Source organism: Pectinophora gossypiella, chromosome 1 (assembly GCF_024362695.1).
Source record: "Pectinophora gossypiella chromosome 1, ilPecGoss1.1, whole genome shotgun sequence".
In the NCBI taxonomy this organism is placed as follows: domain Eukaryota; kingdom Metazoa; phylum Arthropoda; class Insecta; order Lepidoptera; family Gelechiidae; genus Pectinophora; species Pectinophora gossypiella.
Genome location: NC_065404.1, coordinates 8,436,471 through 8,448,787, shown reverse-complemented (window position 1 = coordinate 8,448,787; position 12,317 = coordinate 8,436,471). Strand labels below are relative to the sequence as shown.

At 38.1% G+C, this 12,317-nt stretch overlaps 1 protein-coding gene across 7 annotated transcripts in view; it reads left to right on the top strand.

Moving 5' to 3' along the window:
- The window catches only part of LOC126367591 (neural-cadherin), a 302,187-nt gene that overhangs the window by 17,539 nt on the left and 272,331 nt on the right, over nucleotides 1-12,317 (top strand). The window contains exon 1 of one of the 7 annotated variants that reach the window (XM_050011228.1): nucleotides 413-423. The exons of the other annotated variants lie outside the window; for them this stretch is intronic. The gene's annotated coding sequence lies outside the window, so the exon portion shown is untranslated. Of the gene's footprint in view, nucleotides 1-412; nucleotides 424-12,317 lie in introns of those variants that run through there. 7 annotated transcript variants of the gene reach the window in all.

Genomic DNA, 12,317 nt, shown 5'->3' with positions numbered 1-12,317 from the left:
AAAAAAAAAGCTAAAAACAAAGTTATTTGTTCTCCTATAATTTATAACGTCAAGTTTTTTTTTATTGTTTTGAAAATATCAATGAGATAAAGCGGCAGAAACGTGTTATGATTGCTGTTAGTGAGTTTTTGTTTGCGGTCATCACATCAGCGGCCGGCCGCCGGAAGGAAGTGAGCGGCTCAATTGCTCGAGCCGGTGAGCAACGGTGTGGTCATATGGAAACGCGACACGATCGATGTTACTACAGCTCTATTTCTGTCCGTGATCTCGCTCTCAGGCACTGGATCAGCCGTGCAAATGCATTGCCATTTGTACCATAAAGCATTCGATTTGTACCCAACATGTCTAGCTGCAGAACATGTTTATATTCAGTCCGTACCTACATAACTGAGTTGCAGCGGTGTCTTTTACAATGCCCGCACGGTGTGTAAAGCTGTTGCTTCGTGGAAAAAGAAATGTGTTCCTTACTGGTTTATCTGAGTTCCCACAATACAAGATCGTGACCACTATTTACGATGGAGCTACGATAGCTTCCACTCTGCACTCACTTTACTCCGGACTGTCGTGAGGGAGTTTAATTGTGAAATGTGACCGAGATAATCTAACTGTGTGTGCTCTTAGTTCTAAATGGTTCAAATCTTTTACTTTGTCATCGCGTTGGGGCTGTAGGTAGACATTACGCATTAGCATCTAGTTAGTACACGTAGGTGTAACATTCCATATTGAATATCAGCAAAGATAGTATCAACACAGCTCCGACAGAGGTGTGAACCGCCGAAGCGTCAGAGACATGCCGACAGAGATAACTCTGAATAATCCAACAGCCTCTTGTTACGTCTATAACAACCTCTATTTCGACACAAGTTTCGAAATCACGCATACATATTCCAGTAGAAGCAATCTAACTTCAGGGGATTATAGAATGAAACTTGAAGTCGCCGTCGCGCTAGTGCGATGAAAATAAAGAATTCAAGTTATCTCGTGTAGAAAATGTTTTTCATTTTGAATGAAACTCTGAAAAAAGTGTATATACCTAAATCGAGACGGGCGAGGGCCTTTTCGCTTCTATATGTAAATTATCTCATTAACGGATTTACGTCCGTATGTGCTTCGTTTACCTGATATTTCTACTACCCGAGGAAACTTTGCTCGTTAGTTGTATCAGCACTTTTTCGCCAAATGTTTATTTGCTGAGTTTGGTTGGATATGTTTCCGAGAACTTACAAGTTTGGCCTCATAGATGTATGCATTCTCTTCGTTTTGAATGTTACGTGTTCTGCAGGTCGTATTAGTTCGCAAGTTGTTAACTAACAGTACAGCGGATGTAGTTCCAATGAATACGTCGAATTCATGTGCGATTACACGTTCTAGTCTACTGCTCTGAAATGTTATTGCTTCATAATAGCTACTGTTGTAGGTACTAGTATACATTGGAATATTATATATTGAGTCCTATTCTTGGGCAGATTGCGGGGAGGTGTCTAGATTATTGATATGGAGCTTTCACACCCCCGGAATGCGTCCACTTGCGGCTTGATAATTACTAATGTGTAACAGTGCCAGGGATTAGAATAGAAAATAATTTACCTATTATTTTTCGTTTCTGTGATACAATTTCGTGTCTCGATTTGGATATGTAAATAAAATTAATATGTTGTGTAGCTTATGTACAGTAACAGGAATCGATAACTAGGTAAAAAGCTCGTAGGAGTTCGGAAAGAGAACCATTAAACGCTCACCCATCAGAGACAGATTCAATAAACAAGCGCCACTGGGCAAACATTCGTACTCCTGTTAGAATATAGATTTATGATAATTGTCATTACACTTCACGAATGCTGTTTTATGTGGAAATAATTAAAATTTCAGCATTGTTGATGTTGTTATTGAAATTAGGCAGAATTTTCGTATTTACATAACATACTTACGAAAGTTTGAAGGATAAGGGAAGGCAACACGGTGTAGACAATAGCAAAGCTTGAAAGCCGTGAAGGAAGTTTTCATTTATCTACCCCTTGGGACGTGTAGGAGTACGAAACTACACATACATACAATTAAATTATGTAGGAACAAGGTACATAATTACACAATAAGTTACGTACCAGAGATACAAAGCGTAAGGAAACAACCTACTTGTTTAATTTATGTGTCATAAATTCATAATCAAATTTATTTATGTGTCAGGGTTGACGAGTCTCACAAGTACACAACCAACACGAAAGAAGAGAAGGGAATACATAATCATAATATAAATTTTGTAATAAGGAAATAAATATTATGCTTTATTTTATAGATAATTAGATATAGCGTATGAAAGCTTTATAAGTACCTAATACTCGTACTTCTTTCATATTTTTATAACGGGAAGCAGTAACTTAGTGGTAGGGAATTTCAGACAAATTCCGTTCTGGAATAAATTTTGATACAAAATGTATTTTAAAATAGTATAGTCTAGTATACAATGCGAATGTGCCGGGTCAGCTAGCTGTTAAATTGATGTGTATCACTACGTATCTGAGTCGTCATATTGTCGCGTTCCGTCAGGCGCCAGCGGCCGCCATGCTTAGCTTAATTGTTTAATTCGTACTAATTGCGCCCGCGCACCCGGCAGAGCGGATGACGAACCCTCGTGTGACGTCACAAATGAACTCTGGAGCGTTACACCGGGATAAAGTCGCGTTAAAGCGCTGCTTTAACTGGAGCGTCGAAAGTGGGACGCGAACATACCTATTTTAAATTTGGAGATGTGTCCCATACTGCGTTCGCATTCACGGCAGTTCCAGTTCCAACTCGCAACTACGTCATCAAACATTCGTGTGTCCTTTACTATTTATACACAAACTGAGAGAGACAAATGCACGCAAATGTTAGTCTAACACCGATGTGTGGACTACTGTGAACGTGTCCGTAAATTAATGTTCCCAGTTTCAGTAGAGCTTAAAACTTGTACCTATGTTTCTCATATATTCACTAAAAGAGAAGCTACATAACAACATAAATAGCCTATATGTATACGTCCCACTGCTGGGCACAGGCCTCCCCTCAATCAACCGAAGGGGGTATGGAGCATACTCCACCACGCTGCTCCACTGCGGGTTGATGGAGTTGCTTTTACGGCTAATAGCCGGGACCAACGGCTTAACGTGCCCTCCGAAGCACGGAATCATCTTACTTTTTCGGACAATCAGGCCAAGAAAAGCTAGCAAATGAATATTTTTTACCTTACGCTAAACCCCTGATCTAGGGTGTAATAGCTTTAGGCGATAAAACTTGACTGAGGAAAACGGTACTCTACTAAGTAAGTAAAAGTAAAGTAAGGAAGTAAAATCTTTATTTCCTCTACAAAAATAAATGGTAATATTTGTAGAGGCTGGAGCCTAAACTAGGATACCCTGTGTTTTAGGACTCCAGGCCTCCACAAAATAACAAAATAGAAAAAAAGTTGAAAGTAATAGATGAATCAAAAACTATTAATTTAATTAATTATCTAAATAATTAAAATCAAATATATTTCAGTAAGATAACAATAAACAGAAATCAAATAGTTAAATAAAATTAAGTATAGTAAGACAATTAATTTTCTGAAAAGGATGGACAGGATTTTTTTTTCATTTCTCTTTGTCGTTAATTATACGTACAGGGTGTTAGTGACATCGTAACGAAAACTTTGAGGGGTGATTCAGACCATGATTCTGAGTCGATATCAAGTGGATTTTTCCGTCGCAAAAATCATGTATATTTTTTAGTTTTTTTAAATTATTTTCAATTCTATAATTTTTTGACAGGAAATTCCACTTGATATTAACTCAGAATAATCAGCTGAATCATCCCTTTCAGTATTTGTTACGATGTCACGTACACCCCGTATAAGTACATACTATACGGTAGCCATACAAGTAGGTATGGGTGTTAGTGACACCGTAACGAATATTGAGGGGGATTATTCAGACCATGATTCTGATTTGATATCAAGTGGAATTTCCTGTCAAAAAATTCATGAATTTTTTTTAATTATTTTCCAATCCATACTTTTGCGACGGAAAATTCCACTTGATATCAACTCAGAATCATGGTCTGAATCATCCCTCAAAGTTTTCGTTACGATGTCACTAACACCCTGTATAACATTTACATTTGAATAAACCGAAGCGTCTATTCTAATCAGAGTAAATGAGAAATTTTGTAATTATTTTCATTACCTACTTACAAAGCAATTATGACAAGGAAATTGATCAAAGTAATACTGGTCCTTAATTAATTAATTATTCGTATTCATTATCCGAAGATTAGATACCTACGTTAAAATAATAAAGTGAATGAATCGCTTATTTTGTGTCTATGATCTACGAGTTTCCTTTTTTATTAGGTCACCTGATGGCCCGATTTTGTTGGTTCTGAAACTCCAACCCCAAAACGTAGAGCCGTTTTCGAACGGTAACGTTCAATTTCAATTCAATATGTGTTGTTGTTACAAAGCGGTGGTAGTCCAGTTGGTAGAACACTTGCCCCTCACTTTGTAATCGCAGGTTCCAATCCAGCACAAGCCTAAACCAATGATTGTCGAATTTGTTTTCGAATTCATGTTTGGATTATGAATGATTATCACGTGCTCAGAGGTGGAGGAAACCCACATTCATTCCGAGAATGGCATTTTCGGAGGTATGTGACCTAACCTGTATGGGGCTGGTTTTCCTTTCACGGGTTGGAAGGTCAGACAGGCAGTCGCTTCTGTAAAAAACCGGACCTGTTAAATATTCAGGTTAGGTAAGCGCACCCTGTGAAAAAGGGGAAATGCTAAGGAGATGATGTGTTGCTGTTACGGTTTCTTGTCATTTTTTCTCCTCAGCCGTAAGACGTTGTGAAATGACGTAGAGTAAAAAAAATTATAAATTGGCCTTAACAGATTTGTCTATGATAATTAAGTTGAATAAATGATTCTGTTTTCTATATAATTGTTAGATTACACTTACAAACGTTTGCAGATGTTTGTGATAAAAAATGTTACGTAAAAATAGATGGAGTTTATAATAGTAACACTTAGCACATTAGATTTGTGACGTAGTGTCTGTCTAGATGCGAATATTACATGTTCTACAGTTTTATATTTGACGCGGTATGGAGTGAGCGAAAAATTTGTACACAATTTTTAGTTGACCCATATCTCAGAGATTGGATTGTTATGTCCTGTTCACTCACATTTCAAACTCGAAAATATCTTTATTCAATTGGCCACTTAGTGTCGTATAATTTTTTAAAACAATATTTTTTTATTCAACGTATCATCCACCTAAGATACCACAGTTTCTCAACCTTTTATAGTTAACGAACATAGCTGGAAGTATGGTATAAGAAGACCAGGTGTGCTCAAACCTATGACAAGCCGCCATTGCTAGCCCATTGGTGACGTAAGTGTTACCATTTAATTGGTATCTCCAATATTTCAAGGACGTAAATATTATTAAAAATTAAGCGAATTACTGACTAATGTATTTAATTAGTATTGTCACATATATAAAAATCATTACAACTGTACGTAAATCTTTTACTAAAAGTACAACATTTCCTTGCAAAATAAATTAAAACATTGGACGTGCTAACCTTGAAATGCTAGCTTTCAATTTTGAGCACACCAGCCGGGTCTGCATGACAACCGCGCCGCGCGCGGTGCGAATTATATTGAGTCAAACAGCTATTGGTCAAAGGCCTCGAGGCGCCGGTTACCGTGCAGAGCCTACTGGTCTTGTTATACTCATATTCATATTCATTTATTGCATGTCACAAACATAAATTAAGGTGGAACATAGTAAAGAGGTACATGTGACGCCCTGCAAGGGCACGGCAATATAAAAGAGGCGACACTAGGCCATGGCTGGAAGAAAATCTTTCTTAATATATAAATAAAATAAATACAATTTACTCGTAAGTGATTAACCAATGGTCGATTATTGGTCAGCAAAAATTTAGTTTCGATCGCCATCGACTCGCAAAGAAGAAGAAGAAGTGATTAATGATCTTATTTGATAATTTGGTATCTAATCTACTCATGCCAAATTGAAAGCGTGTTTATAGCAAATGTTTCATTTATTTACATTAGTCTTGATTTACATAAACAAACGCTTTCAGGCGTTAACTGATTACATTATTGGATATTTCAATAGTTTATTTAATAAGATGATGATTCGAGATATTATACATCGTCAGTTCTGTTCCCAGTAGGCATGCGTATGCGTCTGATACGATAAATAATAGAAGACAACGCGGGCGGAATTTTGTGAGAGTAAAAATAAACAAACATAGGCGTTGGATGCGGATCGAGACAGTTAATGTTTAACTTATCATTATAATGGGATACGACACAGATACGAGTGGTGACGCATGTAGCATTAGAACTCACGAGAGGTTAAATATGCGAGACGTAACCTTTTGACGTTTCATCGGTACAACAAAATGAAAACCTAAATTATGTAAGCGCAGTTCATGTTCCTCGCATGCTCACAACTTGACTATTTCACATTTCCTCAAACATTCAGTTGAACAGTACAAGATGTTGGTACTCTAGAGAGCATTTTCTCTCAGTCACTCCTATAACTGCGACAACAAAATGACAAGCGAATGTCGCAGGTGAGAATTCGATTTTGAGAGCTGTTTATTTTTATCGCTACTTTTGATAACATTTATCCCATCAAATCTTGAAACAAAACGGTCCATACGCGACCAGGCGGTTCACAATCAACGCGTATGGAAGAAATCCGATGGGATACATAAACAGAGCGCGGGAGATTCGTGTCAACGGCCGCGGCTTTGTGCCCCTCTCCCGCCGGCCCGCAGCCACCCCGCGCGCCCTATGCCGCGGGGAAGCGATTTCAAGGGTGGCTTCGCTACAATATCCCCCCGCTCACCGATAAGGTATTAAGCCCGCTAAGACACATCAGCGTTAATATCCTTTATCACGCCTCGCTTTTATTAAGATCTCAACGGCTTTATTCCGTTGATTGTTTTTTTGTTTTGACCCTCGTGTTGATTACAGGTCCCTCGGAGATTCGGGATAGTTTTTCTAGTTGTTACGAGCCGTAAAAATGCCAGGAGTATTTTTTGTGGTTTCTCTAAGTTTATTGGCTCTATAAATTGTGTTCCATTTTCGTATCAGGGAGATCCGACCGTAAATAGAGCCATCAACTGAAGAAAGCTAGTCAAAACTAAGTTTTTATCTTGCATCGCGAATATCCGCGCCCGTTCGTGACATGAATGGAGTATGTTACTCTGTAGAGAGCTATCGATCTCGTCTCTGCGGTCCGAGATCCCAAACCCCATTAACTTATTGCTTATTACATATCTGATTCTAATACAACTGTACCGTCTCGTGTGCCAGCCCACAAAGCTTTGACGTTTTACGTAAACGAAAATAACTATCTCCCGTTTTCCTTTGTACTTCAGAAAATAATGCCAAGAATGCACTGGAGAATACTCTATACAATTATTATTAATTTACGAAATAAGTACTAAGTATTTTATTTTCTAAGTTTACGATGCCAGTCAACTTGTAAATTATAAGTGTAAGTGGTCCAATTAGAAGTTACAAGAATTCCCAACTTGCCGTTCTGTTTCTAGACATTAAATGTCATGTTATTCTTCACGGCCCTTGTGATAATAAACGGTTGTATTTCTTGAGGCTTGGGGTGGCGGTAGGAGTTCCCTTAACGGTCCCTGTGTATTTTTCTGCCATTGGTAGTCGTCGTAATCGGCTGTCCAGTCAGCGGAAACTAGGAAGCACGTTATCGAGGGTCCCGTGATATATCGGCGAATTCCTCGAGAAATATATCGTTCCACGCACGCGATATAAGTAACGGATCTTGTATGCGAAATGGGGGTTGGACTTTCGTGTTAGTATTTCGGACAGTAAATAAATCTTTGGAATTGATTGTTGTGTTGCTACATTAAGCATTTTTTTGATCAAATGTCAAGTTGTGCGTCAAATAAATCTCTCTTGGTCCGGTTATCATCTAGTGCGACCAATTCGACCTTTTATGTATATGAATGCGTATGTAAATTATATTAGAAACATTAGCTTCTCTACCGTATTGAACATCATCATTAACTTAAGAGACACGCTCTTGTCGGTATAGCATTCTCCATTCGAGTCTGTCAAAGGCCAATTCTTTGACTGCTTTTTAAAACACAACGTTTACCTTCTCTTTAATTTGTTCCTTGTAAGCTCGTCTTGGTCTTTCCCTTCCTCTCTTTCCTTCTATCTTCCATTCTATAATGTTTTTAATGAATTCCTCGTGCCTTATAAGTGTCTCGCATTGAACAGTAACCTAATAATAAACTGCCAATATCAATATGTAGATACTTTAGTAACAGCACGTGGAAAGATATCCTACGTGAATTCATTGAGTTACAGTTAATTCTGTTTGTGAACGTAATTGAACAAGTCTCAATATGAGTACGTATGAGAAGAAAATAGCTAGCTTTCAAATTCCGAATGGAGTTGCCAATGGGGATACAATCTTATTGAAAATTGAACAAACATTCAATGTGGACTCACCGAGTTGTGCTAATTCCATACATGTCTTCTATAGTCTAGATATTTCGCCTATAAACAGCTTATCGATATAATTTTCGAAGGTTAAATTGGGGTTTATTAGAACGAAGTATTAGGTCATTTTGTTATTCCCTTGAAATCTATATTGGGAACCTTTCTACTCATGTAATATCTGTGCTTCTTACTTGATTTCATTTAAAGCACGTTAAGCTATTTGTTTTTTTAATCCTCGACTTAAAAAAATAAATCACGATTTCAATTTGTTTGAAAATAAATGTCACTTTTGACTTTCATTTTACGATACCCTTGCGGCTAAGCACAGATACATACGAGCGTGCTTTCTGAGGATACGACAGCACGGCTCGTTAAGCTTGTCATAAAATAGTATTTTAACAATAGAAGCGATTTAATGCGACCGTTTCGCATTCCAAAAATGAAATATAGTTCTGGTTCCGCATTGCAGTTGCATGGGGTAGCAGGAGTGGCGACGCAGGCGGGAACACCGCCGGGCTCTACTTATTACTAGATACGACGCAAATGCTCTTTGAATAACTAATGCTATGCCCGAAATAGTGGTATTAACAAGGGAAATTAGCAAGCGGAATGGCCACAATACGGCTAACAAGGCATGTTTGACAACGCAAATTGACGCTAACAACTTTATGCGGACGTCCTAACGACCAGTTTTGTTTCACTTGTCGTGAGCGCGTCACGAACGTGATTAAATCAATCAAAAACAAATTGTTTAGACAAATGGGTCAGTATTAGAATATTACGCGTCGAGTACGTCTCAATGTTGAGTGGATCCTTCAAATCTGTATGTCATAAATCACGTTAGGGAGAGTAGCAGACACGGGCGGATGTCGCCGATTTAGCCGCCGGCGACATGGCTTTCGGTTTGATTGTTCTCGACACTAAAATCAATAATAACGATTTTATTATTGAAACCCAGCGACCCTCCAATAACCGCTTGTATGAGCGCGGGACAGGTTGCATTGTTGTCAATACCACCGAATGATACAAAACGTGCGCTATCAAAAACTCTGGGGCTCAAATCTGTATTTATTTGTTGAAGGGATATTGTGACATTTAAAGCGATTCGGAATGAAAATAGTGCACGGTGTAAAAAATATATATTGATACAAAAACGTACCTAAAAGCGACGGGCATCCTGCCAAGTACATTTTATATTGTCGAAGTGGAACTTTATACATATAAGTATAAAGACATTTCCTAGCTTCATAGTAGCGGTAACCCGAGTCCTGGGGGCTTGACGAGCGAGTAAGCAGTGAATCTGCTGGAATATTACATTCAGCGATGGGTCGCAGGGGATTGAAGTCCGCAGCATCAGCACATTTAAATTTCCAAGTGTATCCTAAAGAGATCTTGATTCGTTGAGGATCGGATGTTCCTAAAGGTGGATTATTTATTAATTCTGGATCTCCGCTTTGCTGTTTAGTTTATTGTATAATAGGTAATCGTTGTAAATCGTCACTCAGAGGATAGGTAGGAACGTACTTCATTTCTTACCTACTTTCTGATTTTAATATTCATTTAGTGAGCACAGCTATTCTCAGAAATTGAGGATACGTGTTTTAAACTTCTTGGGAACCAAGTAATTAAACTTAGCATCCTTCCTCTTTCTTGGTATAAAGCTTGAGGGCAAGAAGAAAGTTTAATTCACGTTTCTACAGTGCCTACGTTGCTGTCAAATGCAGTGAACGCATCCGCAGTGGCGTTGTCTCGAAATCTACACTTTACGTGCCAAGAGCACAAGATTTCTTCATAAAAGATCTAAGGATTCTTCTCATAGTATATTTATGTCGCTGGTGTAAGGGAGGCAGGGGTGTAGTATTGAGAAAATATAAAAATCCCAGCGATAGTTTAGTGCCATGTTGAGTTCTCTGTCACATTTCGAATCGGGGAAATCGGGACTAGGTTGTTTAGAAAGCTGCTTCGACGCGATGATGGTGGAGATTATCATTGATAGGATTGATCGTTGGTTAGTAGATTCTGTTCTATCTAGGAAACCGCTGGATTTTACTGTGTAATGACTTATATTCAACCTGTTTGCTTGTAGTGCGGTCACCACGTGTGTGTTAATAGAGTTCCCAGCCATTTGTGCACTGATAGCCTGTTTGAGGGTAACGCAAGTGCCAAAGTTTTGATTGGCCGCCATTGTTGTCTCGTACGACCTAGTTTATCGCTCGTTAGAAGTTCTGAGTATGTATGGGAATTATTTTCAATGGTATCTCTTTGTTATATATACCGACGTACAAGCAAGTTTCCTATACTACGGCTACCCAATCTTTGGTTTTCGACAACAATGACAATCGTTTTTTTTAATGCCGCTGAACAGTCATTTTTCTATTTCTATTCATTTCCCATTTCTTTCCGACTGCTGATGGCAAGATTGGTAGATAATAATATTGATTGATTATATTTTGCGTCTACTGGTCATCCATTAGGTATGTCTATTTTGGGGCCCAAATTATATTGACGGCTGCAAGTTCGTTGCATACTCAGAATGTAAAAAATACTGCACAATAAGTTTAAAATGGCCGTAATAGGCTTAAGGTTTTTTAAATGATTACATAACATGCAAGTTGACCGCATAATAAATGAGTTGCTTCAGTAACGTAACGACCCTCGGCCCGTAAAGTACTGAATTTACGTTTTGCTCCGTGCTAAACTTAAAGTGTTACTAGTTGAGTCCCCTGGGGTACTTGCCGCAATTTGTATCCTATACAATTTATTCTCTGTTGCATGCGAGGTTTTATTAAGGAGTCTAAATAAAAATGTTTTTAGCTCGGCTATTAATAATATTCATGAAAACTGGATTTATTTTTATAACGCTTTATGTAACGCGCCTTTGCAAGCTTTTCAAGCTTGTTCTTTACCATAAGTTTTTTATGAGATATATCATTATTTTGGCCAGTAAAAGAGACAGTAAACAGCTGAAATACGGCTTTTATCACCCATAACGTTGGATACTAGACTGAGCATTAGTTTAGTGTCCATGAAAGGATAGAGGGACGCATTTCACACCCATAAGCCCATGTGCGCCTCCATTGAGAGATCAAGCCATAACTTTGAGTGCATTAGGTTTTAGTAAAAGTTCTCAAATGATTGTAAATACATCCTCTACTGTGTAAAAGTAGACACTGAAAAGTTATAATCAATTCAAGGTGGTCTCTTAACTGAGCATGGTGGATGACCATATCTCATAATCCAAACGAATGTTTACAAGACCTACTTATAAATGTTTACTTTATGGGAATGTGAAGAGCCACAAGCCATGAAAATACAACTTGCAGTTACAGATTGTATCTTTAAATCATATCCTAGCCTCACCTAACATGAAGATTTGACAGGTCCGGTTTAATACAGAAGTGACTGCCTGTTTGACCTTCAAACTGTAAAGGGAAACCCAGCTCAATACTAGTTAGTCACTTAACTCCGAATGTTGCTTTTCTCACGATGTTTTCCTTCACCGCTGAGTACATGAATTGGTAAACCATTCGTTTAGGCCCGTACTGGGATCGAATGCGACCTCAAAATGAGAGTTCTTCCAGCTATATTACCAGAACAGATTGTACCTTTAAATCGTGAAGATAATATTTTCTATTTGTATGTATAGGATTATTATAATACACCATTTTAGTATAGGTAAAGTTTCTCAAAAGTAATTCTCTATAAATGAGAAACGACGGATGTGTCTCTTGAAAATGGCCTTTGTTTGTGTTTTCGTTCCGGTGAAGTGAAACAAGGTTTA